Source organism: Ambystoma mexicanum, chromosome 3p (genome assembly GCF_040938575.1).
Source record: "Ambystoma mexicanum isolate Mex_15411 chromosome 3p, UKY_AmexF1_1, whole genome shotgun sequence".
NCBI classification, from domain to species: Eukaryota; Metazoa; Chordata; class Amphibia; order Caudata; family Ambystomatidae; genus Ambystoma; species Ambystoma mexicanum.
The window spans coordinates 1031285786-1031308472 of record NC_090925.1 but is presented as its reverse complement, the minus strand read 5'-3'; positions in this window follow the sequence as shown (position 1 = coordinate 1031308472).

Below are 22687 nucleotides of genomic sequence, written 5' to 3'. Positions count from 1 at the left end.
ATACAGTGATCCTGGACAAATCATCATATCACTGACATTAACTGTATTGTCTTTTGTGAAATGTGTTGACTTCTCACCTGCTGGTGGCATTGTTTAGACCATCAACTGATCTTTCTTTTTATGTTGCCGTTTGAGAGGAAGGTGTTCTAGACAGTAAAAAGCAGACCAGTTATTACAGGCCTCTGGCAAGCATATTTTAAGGTCTGCTCATTTGACACAAAAAACTTTTTGCTTTTTTTTTTACCAATTCAGAGGTATTCCAGTACGTTTATAATTAAAAATTTCACAAGATGGTCTTGGGCATATTCAAAGCTTTAAAATACAATAGAGAAACCCAGCTAAAATATTTTAAGATCTCAACAAATAGTATGCTGGTGGTTCTTTACTTCCCTTGATGATGGAATCAATAAAGCTAAAAGCATTCCCATTTTGCATAATGTGCTTCTATAACATTTACTGCCTGATTCATGGAATTACTTGCGCCAAAAACGGGGATTTGTGTGCCATTCTGCCCGCACATCCCTATTTGACAAATGGGGATTTGCGGGCAGAATGGCGCACAAAATTCCGTTTTCGGAGCAAATAATTCCATGAATCAGGCAGTAAATTCCGAAAAATTGCCATGTTGGGTCATGTGATTTGTGTACTTCCCTATACAATAGAATTATTTTAGCTCATGGTAAGAACTGGAGAAGACAGCTGTAAAGTGCAGAAATTGCAGAGTGAACGAAAATCCCAGCATCACATCTTAACAAATGTGTGATCTTCGTCATCTCATTTAATATTGTATTGCCTAACATGTCAAAATTGCCAATCCTTAAACCTTTCAGAATTGTCACCTTTCAGAGTTATTTCGGGCTCAGTGTATGATCTTCAGAAAAAAGCCTGTACCCATGCTAGAACACAAGTACCCTTGTCATTGACTGCTAATGTTGCCCTTGACATTTTACTTTTCCAATCAGAGCAAGAACGAATGTGGTAACAGGACTGAAAGGGAGTACCCATGCTTATTTTGATCACTGAGAGGCAGCATATTGAGAGATAGGTTGTGATCACGACATGGGGAGGGGGCATGACCAGATATAGTGGATTCCTTAATTCTGTTGGTTTGGTGGAGGGGGGCAAAGATGTAAGGGCTGTGGGCGCCAACCATGCTTAAGGTGGCCCTGACAGCCAGCACGACAATGTTTTCTACACTGGCATATATTGTGGGGAAAGGCATTATGAAAATGTGTTTGGAAATGCTCCTGATCACTGTTGTGACTTGTATCTATTGGATTTTTTCATGAGTAACCCTACAAGAGCAATTGCAAACTGTCTGTATTTTTACTCATTTTTTCACAGAAAGTGTGCTGTATAATGCACAATTTTAATCCATTATAAAAAATGTTATCTCTGGGAGAGAATCTTCCTGAAGCACCCTTGGGTGGTTCAGGCTCCCTCTCAATGTACAGTTGATCTCTCATATGTGTTCTCCTCTGCCTTGGATGCTTTCTTTCTTCACCTCCCTGGCAGAGGACTTTGTATTGGAATATACTTCCAATAGAGGTCCATTAAATGTGTCAAAAATGAATAGAAGTAGGGGATCTCCCCTTCTTATAAAGGCAAGATGTTACAGGGGATTTGTGCAGAGCAAGCCTGTGTTAAGGGGCCCAATCTACGATGTTGAAACAAGTGCATTTTGACTTCTGACATCATACCCAGAGTGCCTTATCCTGCAGGAAATGGGGGTAGTTGTAAACTAGCAGAAGCTACGCATTGTGGAACCCCTCTGCCACCCTACCTCTCCCCTCTAGCTTCTCTAACTCTGCCCCTTTCCTGTGTCTGCTGACTTTAAAGTGACTTCTGTTTTCAGCACCCTGTTTGAGAGAAGCTTTTTTATGTCAGTGTTAGCTTTGAATCGCCATTTTCATCATTTTCCAAGAGATTGCCTGGGCATGTTTCCTGTGCCATAGAGAAAGGTGTTGGCTTGTTGCTGGGGGATCAAAGAGGGCTGCGTCCTGACTGTTAGAAGAACATAGAACAACTTAGCAAATAGCCAAGGCACTAACCACCCGCTTCTACCTCCTCAAAAAACACCACCCAAACACTATACAAGCCCACTGGTCTAGCAAACATATACCCTAACACAAAATCAACACAAGCAACACACACTTACAACAAACTAACCCGAACACTGCACCTTACCAAAATGGACACAACAAGCCAGTGCACACAACCTTAAACACATGCCATTAGACACACATGCACACCCCAACAAGACAAACAGCCACACAGAAAACGCCCACAGCATTCAACCTTACCCGTATGGATACAACAAGCCAGTGCACGCAACCTACCATCTGCATGCCGGCATAAACAGACGCCAGTTTATCCTGGTTCTGGACCTATCCTATAATTCTTCCCTCAATAATCAACCACATCATCTTTCTTGCAGAACCACGTGAATGACTTGAGACTGCCCTTGGGTGGTTTCAGTGCACGGTATAAATTAGCATAACACAATTTAACATAACAGAGGCACAGCTATCTCTGCAACCACAAAACTGGCCCACCTCTTTCTTATCTTATTACGACCAAATAGAAGGTAATGTAAATGTAGCCACTTCAATTCTGCAACTGTCGCCCCACATAGACTCACTGAGTTATGAACTGTGTTGCCCAGCCATCCCTCAAATCAAGATAACTATTAGTAAGCAATATCACACAACTAGGTAGACTATACTATGTGCAAGCTAGTCCAGAAAAAATGCATATATGAGCCACCATCACATCTAGACAGAACTGTGAAGATTAGCATTACACTACATCTAGACAGAATTGTGAATGTCAGCTTGCATCACATCTAGACAGAATTGTGAATGTCAGCTTGCACCACACTTACAAAGGATTGTAAAGATTAGCTTGCATCGTATCTAGATAGAATTGTGAAGATTAGCATTACGACACATCTAGACAGAACTGTAATACTAGCTTGTATCACATCAAGACAGAATTGTGAAGATTAGCTTGCGTCACAGCTAGACAAAATTGTGAAGATTAGCATTGCGTCACATCTAGACAGAATTGTGAAGATTAGCATTATGTCATATCTAGACAAAACTGTAATACTAGCTTGTATCACATCAAGACAGAATTGTGAAGATTAGCTTGCGTCACAGCTAGACAAAATTGTGAAGATTAGCATTGCGTCATATCTAGACAGAATTGAAATACTAACTTGCGTCACATCTAGACAGAATTGTGAATGTCAGCTTGCATCACATCTAGACAGAATTGTGAAGATTAGTATTGCAACATATCTAGACAGAATTGTAATACTAGATTGCGTCATATCTAAACAGAATTGTGCAGATTAGCCTCTGCCACATCGACACAGAACTGTAATACTAGCTCACGTCACATTTAAACAGAATTGTGTAGACTAGCATTTTGTCACATCTAGACAAAATTGTGAAAACTAGCATTGCGTCACATCTAGACAGAATTGGGAAGATCAGCATCACGTCATATCTAGACAACTGTAATACTAGCTTGCGCCACATCTAGATAGAATTGTGAAGATTAGCTTGCACCGCATCTAGACAGATTTGTGAAGATTAGCATGTGTCACTTCTAAACAGCGATGCCACTAACCAACCCACTAAACAATCTCAACCCTCTGCATACACATCTCAAACTCTAACTAAACACACCCATACCTCTAATGCACAATAAACCACACACACTTCACCACACTTCAACAACAGAATATACTACACATAGCCTCACACGACAGCACACAACACCTCCCAACCGAAAAGCTCACCTAAGCTCAGCGAACGGTGCAAACCAAACTGAGGCTGCCAACAGCACATCACAGCTCTCTTGCCTTTCTTCCTCTCAATCCTACTAACCTTCCTACCCTCTTCCCTTTTCAGATATGCCAGAGAGCCTGGGGTCCACTCCGGTGGTGACAGTGTGCAGTACAAATACCTTTAACATTAACATTATCATTGTTCCACATGGCAGTTGTGGACACATCCAGGCCAGAAGGCTAACACACATCATTTCTGTCATAGCTGAAGCACTGTTCAAAGATCTGACACTAGTATGATTTCAAATTGCTTTGGCTGTATAATTGTGTATTCCAAGAAGCCACCATGCCGCAATCATGCATGGCTAATAATTAAAGATGAACATGGCACCAGGCTGACCAAGGTACACAAATATTATTTTCAGAGGTGATGAAAATTAAAAAAGGCGCCTGATACCATTTTGAGTTCCAGCTACTGACAGGAATGCACATGTGATCTTTGAACCTGACCTATGCCACTGCAGATCTGGTGCAAGTGTGTCGGTAGACTATCTCAGCACATGTTTGCACTACACTTTTGGCAGAGAGCATTTATGAAAGAGGGTCTCATTAGCAGACTTTCCATTCAGAAACAGAATTACCTGTATTGTTAGATACAATAGAAATAAAAAAAGGCTAAGGCTTTTACACCCTTACAGATCCATCACACCACTCTTACTAAGAGGATAGATTTAAAGTTTGGTGCCCCATTGCTGGTGGCGCCCCATGCGACTGCTTTCAATGGCCTTATTGTATCACTGGGTTTGTCTCCAGCACGTAAAAAAGCATGCTTATATATGTAATGATTTATTGGGCGGTCACTCTCCATTCGGGGAGTCCTTCCCTCCCCAATCAAGGTGTCGCACAGTAAAATGCTTAACAGATTCAGACTTGGTCAGGTTTCCAACCAGTCTAATACCATTCAGCTTCTACCCCCTGTGCCATGAATAAGCCAGGAACCAGGCCGGTGTATAGAAGTAGAAATATATATTTATTTAAGTTACACAATTAATAATAGCTGCACCACAATAACACAAGCCACCAACTCCATGGCACAGCACAATAATCAAAGCACCTGAACAATTTTCTCACGTTAATAGATTGACATGTATTTCTTAATGGACTTTCAAATGCAACAGCAAAATACAGGTTGAATTTTAAGTTAGATCACACATAGAATTTCTTTGCACATTAACACATAAGAAACTTTAAAAACACACCATCATTACTTTGTTTATCAACATGCTCTTTTCTCCAAGCACCCCCACCTAGACATCAATTACCTGGGACACTCTTTGGTTTAAAGGCAAGGTTTGGGGGGTGGGAGTATATTAGGAATTCCGTTTGGAACAGAAAACATTCTATTCGAAAGGCAGGGTTTGCGGATTCCTGTTTTGGAATTAATGGGAAAATTCGATTGTGAACACAATACATGTAAATGAAAGGCAGGGTTTTTGGGATTCTTGTTTTGGAAGCAGGGACACCCTGCTTCTGCAAGGAAGTCAGGGGTTACAGGAAAATAGGGTCACCCAATAACTTTATCGGCTAGAGCAGCGGTATTCAAACTGTGGGGCGCGACCCACTGGGAGGCCGTGGCCACATGTCCAAGGGGACGCACACCCACAGTCTGAATTTTAAAAAAAGATATCTTTTTTTAAATTCAATTTTATTTTTAGATTCTAGACTTAAAAAGAAATCTGGTCTTCAGCATGCAATGAATATCGTGTGTAATGGTACCATTTACTTGCATACGGGTATCATCACACTAACAGGGTAATTCATAGAATTTCGCAGAAAAGTGTCGCAAGCGGCTGGCGCAGAGTGTCCGCGTGCGATTGTCTGCGCCAGGCACGTGCGCTAAAACCGATTTCCGCACATAGCGTATTCATGGATTTTAGGCTCCCAAACCAGCCGTGGCGCAGAGTATCGCAGCGACCCTGCAGCAGCGCCAGTAACGCCCCCAAGAACGCCCTCGCGCAAGGAAAAGCCATCAAAATCGCTAAATCATCGCAAAGGGCTGCGCTAACCCTGGACCAGTTTACAGGGCTGCCAAACAAGGAACGCAAAGCGGGTAACGTACATATCAGGGGTACGCGGGAAGTTGTACACGCGATTAGCCAGGGTACGTGTATTACAGGGGTACGCGGGAAGTTTAACACGCGATTGGCCAGGGTACGTGTATTAGAGGGGTACGCGTGAAGTTTCACACGCGATTAGCCAGGGCACGTGTATTACAGGGGTACGCGGGAAGTTTAACACGCGATTGGCCAGGGTACGTGTATTAGAGGGGTACGCGTGAAGTTTTACACGCGATTAGCCAGGGCACGTGTATTACAGGGGTACGCGGGAAGTTTAACACGCGATTGGCCAGGGTACGTGTATTAGAGGGGTACGCGTGAAGTTTTACACGCGATTAGCCAGGGCACGTGTATTACAGGGGTACGCGGGAAGTTTAACACGCGATTGGCCAGGGTACGTGTATTAGAGGGGTACGCGTGAAGTTTTACACGCGATTAGCCAGGGCACGTGTATTACAGGGGTACGCGGGAAGTTTAACACGCGATTGGCCAGGGTACGTGTATTAGAGGGGTACGCGTGAAGTTTTACACGCGATTAGCCAGGGCACGTGTATCACAGGGGTACGCGGGAATGATCACACGCGATTTGGCTGGGTAGGTGTATTACAGGGGTACACGGGAAGTTTTACACGCGATTTGGCTGGGTACGTGTATTACAGGGGTGCGCGGGAATTATCACACGCGATTTGGCTGGGTACGTGTATTACAGGGGTGCGTGGGAAGTTACACACGCGATTAGGCTGGGTGGGTCCTCACAGGTGTTCCCTGTACACCCTCCATGGCCCCTGCAGGCAGCCCACAAAACAGGGGACTACCCTGCACACCTGCTCATGTCCCCCTGCACCCCCACCCCCCAGCCACCAGGGGAAGCCTCCACCAGGCCCCCACCCATGTCTACCACCTCCCCCGCCCCCCAGCCACCAGGGGCAGCCTCCACCAGGCCCCCACTCATATCACCCACCACCCCCACACCCCAGCACTGTGGGGCACCTGCCAGCAGGCCCCCACCCATGTCCAACTCATGTCTCCCACCACCCCCACCCCCCAGCCACCAGGGGCACCCTCCACCAGGCCCCCACTCATGTCCCCCTGCACCCCCACCCCCCAGCCACCAGGGGAACCCTCCACCAGGCCCCCACTCATGTCCCCCTGCACCCCCACCCCCCAGCCACCAGGGGCAGCCTCCACCAGGCCCCCACTCATGTCTCCCAGCGTGCTACGTGTATTACAGGGGTGCGCGGGAAGTCCCACTCGCGAATAGCCTGGGCGTGTGTATTTCAGGGGTGCGCGGGAAGTTCCACACGCGAATAGCCTGGGCGCATGCATTTCAGGGGTGCGAGGGAAGTTTTACACGCGACTTCAGCAGGGTACGTGTATTACAGGGGTGCGTGGGAAGTTACACACGCGATTAGGCTGGGTGGGTCCTCACAGGTGTTCCCTGTACACCCTCCACGGCCCCTGCAGGCAGCCCACAAAACAGGGGACTACCCTGCACACCTGCTCATGTCCCCCTGCACCCCCACCAGGGGCACCCTCCACCAGGCCCCCACTCATGTCCCCCTGCACCCCCACCCCCCAGCCACCAGGGGCAGCCTCCACCAGGCCCCCACCCATGTCTACCACCCCACCCCCACCCCCCAGCCACCAGGGGAAGCCTCCACCAGGCCCCCACCCATGTCTACCACCACCCCCACCCCCCAGCCACCAGGGGCAGCCTCCACCAGGCCCCCACCCATGTCTACCACCACCCCCGCCCCCCAGCCACCAGGGGCACCCTCCACCAGGCCCCCACTCATGTCCCCCTGCACCCCCACCCCCCAGCCACCAGGGGCACCCTCCACCAGGCCCCCACTCATGTCCCCCTGCACCCCCACCCCCCAGCCACCAGGGGCAGCCTCCACCAGGCCCCCACTCATGTCTACCACCCCACCCCCACCCCCAGCCACCAGGGGAAGCCTCCACCAGGCGCCCACCCATGTCCCCCTGCACCCCCACCCCCCAGCCACCAGGGGAAGCCTCCACCAGGCCCCCACTCATGTCCCCTATCACCCCCACCCCCCAGCAGTGCAGGGGCAGCAGGCAGTCAGGCAGCAGCAGGTGGGAGCGTGCTCGGGCTCTGGGGGGCAGTAGTTCGGCCTTCCGGGCAGGAGCGTGGTATTCCGTGTGCGTACGCGTGGCCAGCTTGGTACGGAGTGATTTTGCACGTGAAAATCCTGCACGTCAGCGTGAAAACTGAGGAAAGGCCCTCAGCGCGTAAGCGCGTCTGTGACGTGACCCGCACAGGTGTTTCCCACACAGCACGTGATGACAGAGCACACGTGGAAAGACTGCACGTCAGAGTGTAATCGCGTGTGATTGGTGGAAATGGCCCTACACGCAGAAGTGACAAAGCGTGTGATTGGTGGAAATGGCCCTACACGCAGAAGTGACAAAGCGTGTGATTGGTGGAAATGGCCCTACACGCAGAAGTGACAAAGCGTGTAATTGGTGGAAATGGCCCTACACGCAGAAGTGACAAAGCATGTAATAGGTGGAAATGGCCCTAGCGCGTACACGCCGCGTAAGTGACGCTGGACGTGTGGGCCTGTATAAAAGGTACGTGTAGAACACGTTTTCCTTGTACGTGCTTTTCGTGGAGAGCGAGTGGGTGAATTCTGTACTTCTTGTCGTTTCACACGCGATTTACTTCACGGCGTTTCTAGTTCGTATTCCCTGTTACCTCTGACAGCTTTTGCTCTTTTTTCTCTTTTACTGGTTTACCTGGGCCTGTTCCCTCAAACAGTGTTCCCTTCTACTGTTGTCCTGTCTCCTCAGACAGCGGACAAATCTTCTTTTGGCGGGGGTGTTGCCAACCAAACGTGCTCCTTTTACACGCTCGTTTACCTGGCAGACGGTGAGTCACGCACGTATCTAACATCTGTGCTAGCCCCGTGTGTAGCCTACCCCTTCAGAGGTCATTCTAGGCTGCGTGTGACACGCATACGTTCATTCTTGTGTTTCTGGGTGCCACAGCGTAGTGCAGGTTTTTCTTTCTGCACACGTGGTCTAGGAGGGGTTGCGTGCACGTCATCTCCCTTTTTTGGGCCTCCTGTGCGTTGCGTGACCCGTCATCTTTCCCCAGGGGTTACATTCAGCCTTGCTAGAGCACTAGGGTACAATTACCATCTGGTACCCAACCCCTTTGACCCCCAATTGCCCAGGACAATAGTCTACATCCACTCCCATACGCACATTAACATCAGTGCCATGGCTGGGAGGCGAGGATTCCGTAAGGGTGGCAAAGGTGGAAGAGCCACAAGTGGTGGCCGTGGTGGATCCGGTAGGGGACGTGGTCGTAACTTGCAGGGTGAGCCTGTCCCCCCATGTGTGGAGGACCAGTCAAGGGCACCCATAATCCCCCCCCCTCCCATTGAGGCTGATGTGGCTGACACCATCCATGCTCAGCCCTTGTTGGACCAGCCCATTGTGGCACCAGACCTGGCTGACTCCATGGCTGACTTCCAGGTCAGCAGGGCTACGACACGTGCGCTGGTGCACGTTGATGCCATCATGCCACGTGGATCTGGGGCAGCAAGGTCATCTGCTGCACCAAGGAGGCAGGGCGGAGAGGCTGCAGGGGCAGCTGCGGCTCCATCCACCCCAGCCCTCACACACCCAGCCAGGACAGTGTCGGTCCTAGTCCATGCTGCTGACATTCCCCCTGACACCATCACACTAGAGCTAATGCCTGCACCAACTCCCATGCTGAGTGTGCAATCCCACACTCCTGATACAGAGTCCACCAGGGCTCCTGCCCCTAGTGTCCAGAGCGGCGCAGGACACTCAGGATCACCACCACCTTCCAAGCGGAAGAGGAAGAGTGCTCGTCCGGCACAGGCTGATGCCCCAGACACGGCTACACAGTCCGGCCCGTCCAGGAAGCCCAGCTTCACGGATGACGAACTGAATGCACTTGTCGAGTATGTGTCCGGACATGACAACAAGATGGTCATTGTTGCAGGATCCAAGACCACACCTGCACAACGCCAGGCACACTGGCAGACCGTTGCGGACATCGTAAGTGCCCTTGGAATTGTGAGGCGCACAGCCAATGATTGCTATAAGCGCTGGAATGACCTAAAGCGCAGGGCAAAGAGTAAGCTGGCCTCAAGTCATGCCGCAACTCTAGTGACTGGAGGTGGGTCTCCAGTAGTAGACATGGAACTCACTCCACATGAGTCAGTCGCTGGGACCTACGTCACGGAGGAACAGATCCAAGGCGTGGGAGATCTGGCTGATTACGAGGCATTGTTCGGTGAGTGCACATGCATGTGTGTGTCATCCATGTGCATGGTGGGTGTGTGAGGGCTTCTGTTCGGGTGCCAGGTGAGAGTGTGTGCGCCTGAGTCGTATGGGTCAGCCATGTGCTTCATGCAATCCTTCCTGCGCAGCTGCATTTGGCCATAGCAGTATCCCTTCTGCCAACAGTAGACATCTAGCCCAACTGCACGCCAGTTGCCCTTGAAGTGTCACCTTGCCACAACATATTTGCTTCTCTTTCACTGTTCATTCAGTCAGTTTGTTTGCATTCCACCACTTTCACTAGGCATGTCGCTGTCCACTAGTCACATGTCTGACATGGGTATGGTAAAGTGGAGTGACTTTGTTACCTGGATATCATTTGTACACACATGTCCCTGCGCAATTGGACCATTTCAGACTGGCAGCTCCAGGTGAAAAATCTGACCTGTTAGAATTAGAAAAGCTAATACATGCGGGAACTGGACTGAATGAATAGGTGCTGCCCTCCTCTCCATCTTCACTCAATAGCAATGGTACATGCCATCTGTGTGATGGCATGTGTGTTTCACCTGCCAATCACAGGCCAATGTGTGATGCCACTGCCAGGCAGCATGCAGAAAATGTGTTCATCTTCCATCTTGGTGTCATCAGTGTGTGCCATTTGCCTGCACTTCATACGCAGTGAGGGTGCATGCATGGGAGGGTTTTAGTCATGTGGGACATGTGTCAATCAAGTACTGGTTCTCTTGCTTCTCAGCCCTCAATGTGTGCCATGGTGCTAATGCCTGTTTCCATTTCTTTGTTTTCATGTCTTTGCAGGGGAAGACGCACCTGATACTGCTGGGGTTGTGGAGATGGTGCAGACCCAGGAGGGGTCCGAGGGCCGACCAACCACCAGTGAGGGACGTGGTGTGGTGGTGGGGGAGAACCCACAAGTGCTGCAGGTCGTGCTCTCAAGGGGTGTCTCTGGCTGCACCTCCCCCGAGCTGTACTCAGGTGTTGATTCGGATGAGACCTACGTGCCGTCGCAGGTGAGTGTTCCAGGGAGGGATTCTGTTCTGTCTCACCCACCTGCACCAGGGTCAGAACCCTCCATGGGGATGTCAGTGTTGGCAGCTACGCCTTCGGTGGTTACGGATGCAGGGTCACACGCCGCGACATCTGATCCTGTTCCTGGGCCAGCAGATCAGAGGGGGAATGCAGTCCTGCAGCCTCAGGCAGTGCCGGCACAGCAAGGCGCAGTTCGCCTTGCCCCAGACAGGTGTGGTGCCCGCCGACGTGGTGGCCGTACGCCACCCGGCAATACCGCATGGGAGCAATCCATTTACGGTATGGCAACCCAACAGGCTGCATCATCCGAGATGATGGCTCAGGCCATGGATAGGGTGGCCACTTCCATTGTCCCCCCAGAAAGGCTGATGGAGCGACTAGAGCAGTCAACCGACTCCATCTGCCAGTCACACAGGGAGGACATGTTGGGGTCCAACAGGGACAGGCGGGCGGCACTGGCGACTCTGCAGGAGGCCATCTCCATTGAGTCCCAGGGCCACAGGGAAGCCCTGAGGCAGGAGCTCCTTCACCTCAGGACGACTCTTGTTGAGCTTGAGGCTTCAACACACCAAAGGACAGAACAGCAGCTGGAGCGTCTCACCCGTACGCTCTCAGCTGAGATGCAGGCAACGAGGGCGGAGGTCCGGGCATCCCGTGAGTTGTTGCATGGGGACCTCCGCACACTCATCCTCCAGAACCAGACCTACCACACCCGCATGCTTGCAGCCATGGAGGAGCAGACTAGGGCCTTGCGTGGGCTGCCTCCCATAGTGCAACCACCTCCGGATGCAGCTGCACAGGGTGATAATAGCGACAGCAGTGATACTCCCACAATAGGGTAGCCGTGTGGGCCATGAGCCCATGGAGGTGTTTTATCTTCCCAGGATCCACGCAGGTGGGTTCTGGTGTGCATCCTGTCCTCGGACCTCCTGGGTGGCCTCCCCAACCCCCCCGGGCCCATCAATGGCCATTTTTGATTGTTTCTTATTTTTATTTTTATTTTGATTTCTTTTATTCCCAATTTTTTTGGGACGATCTGTTGGCTTCCGTGGTTCCTGTGGGCATACGCTGCATTGTGGCTGGGCACATGCAGGCTTGTAATGTATTTGGTTCAGATGCTTGGGTTTGAGTCACACACACCCCTCCTGCTTCCCGTTTCCATGGGCTTGTAAAGGGTGTGCCCAAGTGACAGTGAATTACACAGTGACGTTGGACTCCCATGAGCTGTGTGGGCAGTCTGTAGTCAATACTGTGTATACATTCCTAGTGCATATTGCTGTTGTGTTGTACACTGCATGTTGCATTGATGTGTAACTCTTCTTCTGTGTCTACCTCCCAATTTGCAGGTCCCTTCCTCATGTCCACACAAGGACCTCTAGTCTGGAGATGGGGTCCATGTTGGCAGCAGTGCACCTACAACTCTACATGGCGCCAACACTGCACAGTTGGTAGTGGTGGGAGTGCAGGCATTTCCAGGTGGTGAGACTACTAATATGTAACATTTGTGATGTCATGTTAATGGTACTACGTGCTCAAGTATGTTGTTGGTCCGGCATTGCTGTGAGCATTTCAGGTGTTGCAGGTTTCTAATAGTGCCACTGTACATAGTGAGACTGATGTCATGTTGTGGGGATTACTTTGTTTACCTGCAATTAGCATGACATGGCACGGTGTGTCGTGTGGCGGTGCTGGGGTTGGGTTGGCTGACATGGCACTGTCCTCTTGTTGCATTTTGCAAGTGGGTATTCATTTTAGCTGCTTCAATGTGTAACTTCACAAAACTGCATTGGTGGTGTCTGTGTGGGTAGGGATGCACACATTGTGACACTTCCAGGTGAACAATCTCAGGCTGATATGGTTTTGACGGTTCATTCTCCAGACATTCAGGATCAGTGTCAGGTTGAGTCATCATTGATTGTCAGATGGAATGTGCCAGGGCAGTGTGCACTCCACAGGGGTGTGATTTCTATGTGAAGTAATTAGCCACTAGCTGTGTACGGGCTGCCTCCCCCCGTGCCCTTTCCCCTCCCATGCGCAGCGGCTGTGCATGTGGTTGGGGATGTGGGGCCACCACCATGTCCACGGCCAGGCCCCGGCGTGTTGCAACGTTGTGCAGGACACATGCTGCCACTATGATCCTGCACACTACTGGGGGAGCGTATAACAGCTGCCCGCCAGAACGGTCAAGGGAGCGAAAGCGTGACTTTAGCACTCCGAATGTGCGCTCCACTATGCCCCTGGTTGTAATGTGGGCTGTGTTATATCTTACCTGGGGTGGCGTGGTGGGGTTCCGAATTGGCGTCATCATGTGGGGGCTGAGAGGGTAGGCACTGTCCCCTGTGGAGGTGGTGATTGGTATCATTGGTGGGGTTGTGACCTTGCTCAGTATCCAACATGCATGCATGTGCAGTGGCATACATACTCACCAAGCAGCCATGTATCGCCATGCCGCCCAGCTTCTAGGTCCCGGCTTAGGGTGGACATTCGGTAAATGAAGCTGTCGTGGGTGGAGCCGGGATAGTTGGCATATACTGAGGTGATGATTCCCTTGGCATTACATGCTACCTGCACGTTGATGGAATGCCAGTGCTTGCGGTTCCTATAGATGTGCTCAGATGCCCTGGGGGGACGTAGAGCCACATGGGTGCAGTCGATGGCACCTAGCACTTTGGGGAATCGTGCCACAGCGTAAAAATCCAGGGCGGCAGCATGCCTTTCTGCAGGTGTTCTGGGCAGGTATATGTGCCTGCGGACTGATGGCCGTGCAGTGATGATGTTCAAGACCTGGTGTAGGCAGCGTGACTGGGTGGCCTGTGACACCCCACCCACTATGGCACTTGTCCGCTGAAATGATCCAGTGGCTAAGAAGTGCAGTACATTGAGGACCTTCTCCAGGGGGCTGAGTGCTTGGGAGCACAGGGTGGGTGATGTGAGGTCATCCTCCCACTCACTCACCAGGTCCAGTATAATGTGTGGTGGAAACCTGTACCTCCCATACACCTGGTCATCAGGCATCCCAAAAGGCTGGTTCTGGGTGTGAATATTCTGGCCCTGACTATCCTCCTCCTCCTCCTTTGGTAGCCCACTGCCACTGCTGCTAGGAACGGTATGTTCATCCTGGCGTCTGAGCTTGTTATTGTTAAAGTCCGCAAATTTATGCTTTGCGCGTGTTCTAGGCGAGCGTGTGACCCGCGCACCCCTGGAATCCAGTTCCCAGTCCAATAGCGTGTGGAAATTCACACGCACCACGGGATACAGCGTGTGACCCGCGCACCCCTGGAATCCAGTTCCCAGTCCAATAGCGTGTGGAAATTCACACGCACCACGGGATACAGCGTGTGACCCGCGCACCCCTGGAATCCAGTTCCCAGTCCAATAGCGTGTGGAAATTCACACGCACCACGGGATACAGGTTCGCTGACGTACTTGCGTGTGTAAGTGCCCGCGCACCCATTAAATACACGTACATAGGCCAATCGCGTGTACGCGCACTTTTGTCCAATTACACGCGATGACACTCTGACGTGCAGTATCTCCACGTGTGCCCCGTCATCACGTGCTGAGTGGGGAACACCCGTGCGGGTCACGTCACAGACGCGCTTACGCGCTGAGGGACTCTGGTCCAATAGAATCGCGTATGCGTGCTGACGCGCTTACGCGCTAAGGGCCTTTCCTCGGATTTCACGCTGACGTGCAGGATTTTCACGTGCCAAATCACTCCGTATCAAGCTGGCCACGCGAAAACACACGGAAGACCACGCTCCTGCCCAGAAGGCCGAGTTACTGCCCCCGTGCCCCGAGCAGCCTCCCACGTGCCATCTGCTGCTGCCTGCCTGCCTGCCTGCCTGCTGCCACCGTGCCCTGCCATTTGGTGCCTGCACATCAGCCATCTGCAGGGGTCCAGTTGCTGTGTCCACCCCTGCTGGAACTGAAGACTCCCGACTGGGATTACATCGCTCCACAGCCCAGCCCCAGGACCCAGTTGCCCACCCACACCTGCCTCTGGGGTTGCCATGTCGGGCACTTCCACATCTGGCACCAGTGGCAACCCCAGGCCAGAGGGGCAGAGGGGCACCAGCTTCACTGTCACCGAAGTTGGTGTCCTGGTGGAGCATGTCCTGGGGCAGTATGATGCCCTCTTTGGATCGTCCCGCGCCAGCAAGGAAGGACGGCAGAGGATCTGGGCCGACTGTGTGGTTGCCATCAACGCGGAGGGGGTGGCAACCCGCGACGTCCTGAAGATCAAGAAGCGCTGGGAGGACTTGAGGTCCAGGACCCTTGTGAAGGCCCGGCGCCTCGTGGAGGGGGGCCGGGGCCGCATGAGTTCCATCCAGATGAGGGTCCTGGAACGCGTACGCCCAGCGCTCCACGCCCAGATCCTTGAGAGGGAGGCCCGTCTGGAGTTGAGCGGTAAGTGTCCATGCATTACTGTGTGAGACAGGGCATGTTGCGGTGTGCTGGTTCTATGATACTTGCCTGTATGTGTGCCATAGGCCATGTATGCATGTATGTGTGCAGGGACATCATGGTAATGCATGTGCGACCAGTGATGTGTGACCCACATGGTTGTTGCATGTGTTGAAATGCCGCATGAGGAGCCCTATGCAGATTTAGAACATGAGAGCATGCCAGTCTCTGTACCTGGACATGGGTGGGGGTGAGGGATGGGTGCTGATGCCAGGTACATATATGGTAGCCATGTCTGTGTGCCTGACCTGCGTGTCTGTGACTTGTGCATGCCATGGATGCATGACACATGTGTGTGACAATGCACAGATTCAGTAAAGCAGCCAAATTACCCTTGTATCCGCTGTGTTTGGTGTGTTTGGGGCCAGATGGATGTGACTGAGGTGAAGTGTGTGCATGTGATAGGCATGAGCCATGATGCATGTGAGTTACATATCATTGAATGTTTCAAGAGTCCATTGGACATGCATGGAAATGTCCATGGCATGCACCATGCCTGTTACTGTGTGTGTTTTGCCTGGACTGACCCATGTGTTGTGGAGGGACATGATGGAAGTGTACTTTGACAGTGGTGCTCATCTGCTATTGCTTCCTGTCTAGGGGACCATTGTACAGTGCCCTGATGCTTGTGTTCTTTGTCTCCCTCTACGCAGCGGCTAGTGAAGAGGAGGGCGGAGACGGCGCTGTGGAGCAAGGCGGCGGGGATGCCCCCACGGCTGCAGCGGAAGGGGTGGGTGAGCCCCCACAGGGGCCTGCTACGGTGGGAGACGGTGAGGAGCCATCCAGGTTGGTGGTTTGCACAGAGGAGGAGGAGGCCGCCACTGGGGCACACATGGGGCCTGGTGGGGGCATCCCTGCTGGTGCAAGTGGTGCAGTCCAGGGCCAGGGGCAGGAGGCAGCACAGGTCACCGTGGAGGGGCCTGTGCATGTCGCTGTCCCTGACCCTGTGAGTGCACCACCATGCACCAGCAGGGATGCCCCGTCCCAGGCCTGTCCGCAGGTAGAGGGGATGTCCATGTCACCTGACTCCCCTCCACCTGCGGACGTGGGAACCCCTGGCCGTGCGGAGAAGGTCCTGATTGGGGTCGCGATGCGCACGGCTGTGATTCGTGATGCCGTGCGTGCTTCCCGGGAGGAGCACGCACGGCATCACGAAGTGCACCGTGCCGACGTGGCCCAATTGGGATCGGCCATGTTCGGGGGTTTCCTGCATGTGTTGGCCAATGTGGCGGCCCTCTCCTCCTCTGTGCAGGCTATCCACCAGTCGTTCTCCTTGCCGTCTTCCAGCCCAGATGCCACCAGGGCCCCCTGTGGACCTGCCCCGACCAATGCAGCCAGCTCGGTGGGGATCCCATCCCTGCCACAGTCGGGAGTCAGAGATCCAGCAGGGGTGGACACCAGAGCAACTGGACCCCAGCAGATGGAGGATGTGACGGCATCATCGGGCAGGGCACGTGCACGACGGCGTCGGTGGTTTCCATCAGCCTGGATGCCGTCGTGCTGGCACAGGCAGTTGCGTCGGAGGCAGCAGCAGGCTCAACGTGGGAGGCATCATGGCTCGGAGCCATCAACATCAGGGGTGCAGGCATCGGCCGGAGGGCAGGAGAACCCTGGAATGGGAGTGGCTTCCGTGTGGGAGCGGTTGTGCCAGCGGATAGGTGCGGAGCAGCAGCGGGCAGAGGAGGAACGGCTCACGATGGTCAGGGCGGAGGACTCCATGCGGAGGGCGCTGAGGCGGGCTGAGTGCCTCGAGGGTCTTCGCAGGGAGTTTGAGCTTGACACTGCGTTATCCCTGCGGGACCTCGGGGCCAGGGAACATGCCTGCCTCCAAGCCATTGACCAGGAGTTCGATGATGCCCTGGCCCATGACAACAACCAGTGAGCCGTCCGAATAGCCCGCTGCCTTTGTATATAGTTGTATAGTTAGGGTTAGGTTTCCTTTGTTTTTTTGATTTTTTTTGGTAGCGATTGGACAATGCACCACTTTTTTGTATATAGTTCAGTTTTTAGTTAGTAGTCATAGTTAGGTTTAATTTGGTTGGGCTCATGGACCCAGGATGATCTTCTTCATGGTTCTTCGTTGGCTTATTTTTATTTTTCAGATTATTTTCTTGGACATTCATCTTGTTTTGTTTGATTTGCTTTGTGTTTTTTCTTATTTCATTTCCATTCTACTTGCTGTTCAATACATTATTTTTTTTATTCTTCAATGTGTCGTATCATCTCATTGCTTTCAGGCATGTCATGTTGGGTGTTTTGTCATTCACTTGCAGCCATTGTGTGTGACAGACATGTGTTCAATTGCATTATTTAAATTGGGGGTGTAACATGTAATTGCCTTTGATATGTGGGTGGGTGTGATAGTTGGTTGGGCCTTTTGGCAGGGGGGGATGGGCATTACGGACATGATTGGGGAATGTTGGGACCCAGGTGCAGGGGGGCATGGATTGGACATGGGTGGGGGCCTGCTGGCAGGTGCCCCACAGTGCTGGGGGGTGGGGGTGGTGGGAGACATGAGTGGGGGCCTGGTGGAGGGTGCCCCTGGTGGCTGGGGGGTGGGGGTGGTGGGAGACATGAGTTGGACATGGGTGGGGGCCTGCTGGCAGGTGCCCCTGGTGGCTGGGGGGTGGGGGTGGTGGGAGACATGAGTGGGGGCCTGGTGGAGGGTGCCCCTGGTGGCTGGGGGGTGGGGGTGGTGGGTGACATGAGTGGGGGCCTGGTGGAGGGTGCCCCTGGTGGCTGGGGGGTGGGGGTGGTGGGTGACATGAGTGGGGGCCTGGTGGAGGGTGCCCCTGGTGGCTGGGGGGTGGGGGTGGTGGGTGACATGAGTGGGGGCCTGGTGGAGGGTGCCCCTGGTGGCTGGGGGGTGGGGGTGGTGGGTGACATGAGTGGGGGCCTGGTGGAGGGTGCCCCTGGTGGCTGGGGGGTGGGGGTGGTGGGAGACATGAGTTGGACATGGGTGGGGGCCTGCTGGCAGGTGCCCCACAGTGCTGGGGGGTGGGGGTGGTGGGAGACATGAGTGGGGGCCTGGTGGAGGCTGCCCCTGGTGGCTGGGGGGTGGGGGTGGTGGGAGACATGAGTTGGACATGGGTGGGGGCCTGCTGGCAGGTGCCCCTGGTGGCTGGGGGGTGGGGGTGGTGGGAGACATGAGTGGGGGCCTGGTGGAGGGTGCCCCTGGTGGCTGGGGGGTGGAGGTGGTGGGTGACATGAGTGGGGGCCTGGTGGAGGGTGCCCCTGGTGGCTGGGGGGTGGGGGTGGTGGGTGACATGAGTGGGGGCCTGGTGGAGGGTGCCCCTGGTGGCTGGGGTGTGGGGGTGGTGGGAGACATGAGTTGGACATGGGTGGGGGCCTGCTGGCAGGTGCCCCACAGTGCTGGGGGGTGGGGGTGGTGGGAGACATGAGTGGCGGCCTGGTGGAGGCTGCCCCTGGTGGCTGGGGGGTGGGGGTGGTGGGAGACATGAGTGGGGGCCTGGTGGAGGGTGCCCCTGGTGGCTGGGGTGTGGGGGTGGTGGGAGACATGAGTGGGGGCCTGGTGGAGGGTGCCCCTGGGGGGTGGGGGTGGTGGGAGACATGAGTTGGACATGGGTGGGGGCCTGCTGGCAGGTGCCCCACAGTGCTGGGGGGTGGGGGTGGTGGGAGACATGAGTGGGGGCCTGGTGGAGGCTGCCCCTGGGGGGTGGGGGTGGTGGGAGACATGAGTGGGGGCCTGGTGGAGGCTGCCCCTGGTGGCTGGGGGGTGGGGGTGGTGGGAGACATGAGTGGGGGCCTGGTGGAGGGTGCCCCTGGTGGCTGGGGTGTGGGGGTGGTGGGAGACATGAGTGGGGGCCTGGTGGAGGCTGCCCCTGGTGGCTGGGGGGTGGGGGTGGTGGGAGACATGAGTGGGGGCCTGGTGGAGGGTGCCCCTGGTGGCTGGGGGTGGTGGGAGACATGAGTTGGACATGGGTGGGGGCCTGCTGGCAGGTGCCCCACAGTGCTGGGGGGTGGGGGTGGTGGGAGACATGAGTGGGGGCCTGGTGGAGGCTGCCCCTGGTGGCTGGGGGGTGGGGGTGGTGGGAGACATGAGTGGGGGCCTGGTGGAGGGTGCCCCTGGGGGGTGGGGGTGGTGGGAGACATGAGTTGGACATGGGTGGGGGCCTGCTGGCAGGTGCCCCACAGTGCTGGGGGGTGGGGGTGGTGGGAGACATGAGTGGGGGCCTGGTGGAGGGTGCCCCTGGTGGCTGGGGTGTGGGGGTGGTGGGAGACATGAGTTGGACATGGGTGGGGGCCTGCTGGCAGGTGCCCCACAGTGCTGGGGGGTGGGGGTGGTGGGAGACATGAGTGGGGGCCTGGTGGAGGGTGCCCCTGGTGGCTGGGGGGTGGGGGTGGTGGGAGACATGAGTGGGGGCCTGGTGGAGGCTGCCCCTGCACTGTTGGGGGGTGGGGGTGCAAGGGGACATGAGTTGGTGTTCATTAGTTCAAGGAGACATGTGCCTTTGCTGGGGGGCATGCCCATGGTGGGTGGGCTGCCTGCGGGACATGACCAGGGATGCAGGGTAGTCCCCTGTGGTGTGGGCTGCCTGCAGGGGCCGTGGAGGGTGTACAGGGTACACCTGGGAGGACCCACACTGTCAAATCACATGTGGAACTTCCCGCGCACCCCTGAAATACACGCGCCCAGGCTATTCGCGTGTGGAACTTCCCGCGCACCCCTGAAATACACGCGCCCAGGCTATTCGCGTGTGGAACTTCACGCGCACCCCTGAAATACACACGCCCAGGCTATTCGCGTGTGGGACTTCCCGCGCACCCCTGAAATACACGCGCCCAGGCTATTCGCGTGTGGAACTTCCCGCGCACCCCTGAAATACACGCGCCCAGGCTATTCGCGTGTGGAACTTCCCGCGCACCCCTGAAATATACGCGCCCAGGCTATTCGCATGTGGAACTTCACGCGCACCCCTGAAATACACGCGCCCTGGCTATTCGCGTGTGGAACTTCCCGCGCACCCCTGAAATACACGCGCCCAGGCTATTCGCGTGTGGAACTTCCCGCGCACCCCTGAAATACACGCGCCCAGGCTATTCGCGTGTGGAACTTCCCGCGCACCCCTGAAATACACGCGCCCAGGCTATTCGCGTGTTGAACTTCCCGCGCACCCCTGAAATACACGCGCCCAGGCTATTCGCGTGTGGAACTTCCCGCGCACCCCTGAAATACACGCGCCCCCAGGCTATTCGCGTGTGGAACTTCCCGCGCACCCCTGAAATACACGCGGCCAGGCTATTCGCGTGTGGAACTTCACGCGCACCCCTGAAATACACGCGCCCTGGCTATTCGCGTGTGGAACTTCCTGCGTACCCCTGAAATACACGCGCCCCCAGGCTATTCGCGTGTGGAACTTCCCGCGCACCCCTGAAATACACGCAGCCAGGCTATTCGCGTGTGGAACTTCACGCGCACCCCTGAAATACACGCGCCCTGGCTATTCGCGTGTGGAACTTCACGCGAACCCCTGAAATACACGTAGCCCGCTCCCCCAGGCCCGATCGCGTGAATAACTTCACGCGAACCCCTGTGATGCACGTACCCTGCTGAAATCGCGTGTTAGACTTCCCGCGCACCCCGGTATACACGCACACGTATTTTTAGTCAGCGGGTGTCCGTGTTTGTGGGTACCCCTTTGCACGTCATTTTTCCTGGAGGGCCACAGTATGGGACATTCATCATGGCAGTATATAGGTGCTATTTGTTGGCGCACCTTTTGGCGCACATTTCTTACAGCCGCAGAGACGCTACCGCCTGCTTTCTTGTGGCGGTCGTGTTTGTGCCTGTGCGCTGGTTTGAGCGTGCGCTTTTTTCCCCTATTCTATTCCATGAATACGTGTTGTAGGCGAGCGTGTGGGCGTTCCGCGCACTTGTGCCCTGTACTTCCCCCGTGACGCCCACGTTTTGGCAAGTTGTTCCCCATTCCGAGTGTTACGCCCGTGTTCCGCCTACTTTTGTTGCGTGCGCCGCGCTATGTGCGAATTTCGCTGTGGCCTGTGCGATTTTCGCTGCGACCTGGCGCACGCTGTTAGATGGCCTGTGCGCCAACGTGCGCCGCGCACTTTTTTATCGCACATCCGCTGGTTTTCTCGCGCACGGCCTTCCATGAATCGACGTGCGCTGCTTTTCGTGCGATTTTCGCAATTGCACTGCGATTTTCGCTATTCCACTGCGATTTTCGCTATTCCACTGCGATTCGCACGTTTTTGCCCACTTGCGCCGCGCTAATTATTCCATGAATCGGCCTGTTAGTTTCTAGAAAGACATTTAGTGTAATGATAGCCATATGCAGATAAATGATACCATTACACATGATATTCATTGCATGTGGAAGACCAGAATGGCTATCATTACACTACATTTCTTTCTTTCTAGGTTCTAGCCAGAAAGAAATGTACTGTAATGATAGCCCTATGCAGGTAAATGGTACCATTACACATGAGATTCATTGCATGCTGAAGGCCAGATTCAGCATATTATATAATGGGAAAGCCACAACATACCGTATTGTAGCCCTCCGCAGTATCAAACCCTCTAGAAGCTAATAGAGAGAGAATGATATACTTGTGATAGGAAGTGCTGTAATGTGGTGTTAAGCACCCGATCCAGGGGCTGGAACGGGTGTTAACCGCCCAGCGGCCTAAGTTAAAAGCCTGAGCGAAATGAGGGCTTTTAACGAGGGACCAGAGATATTAACACCCGTTAGATGGGTTGGAATGGGTGCACAAGGCCATTAGCACCCCACGTTACCAAAGCAGTAACCCGGGGTGCTAAAAAATCTAAAAAGGCGACCCGTTCAATGAATGAAATCCTTTTCTAAGCTGGCTGCCATGGAAAGGGACGGAGGGGTTCTTCGGAGCCCCTCTTCATTTTCCATGGCAGCCGGAGAAGCGGGGAAAGCTGTGGTGGTTGCTTGCATCGCCTCAACAAACAGGTAAGTTGGGTGGGAAA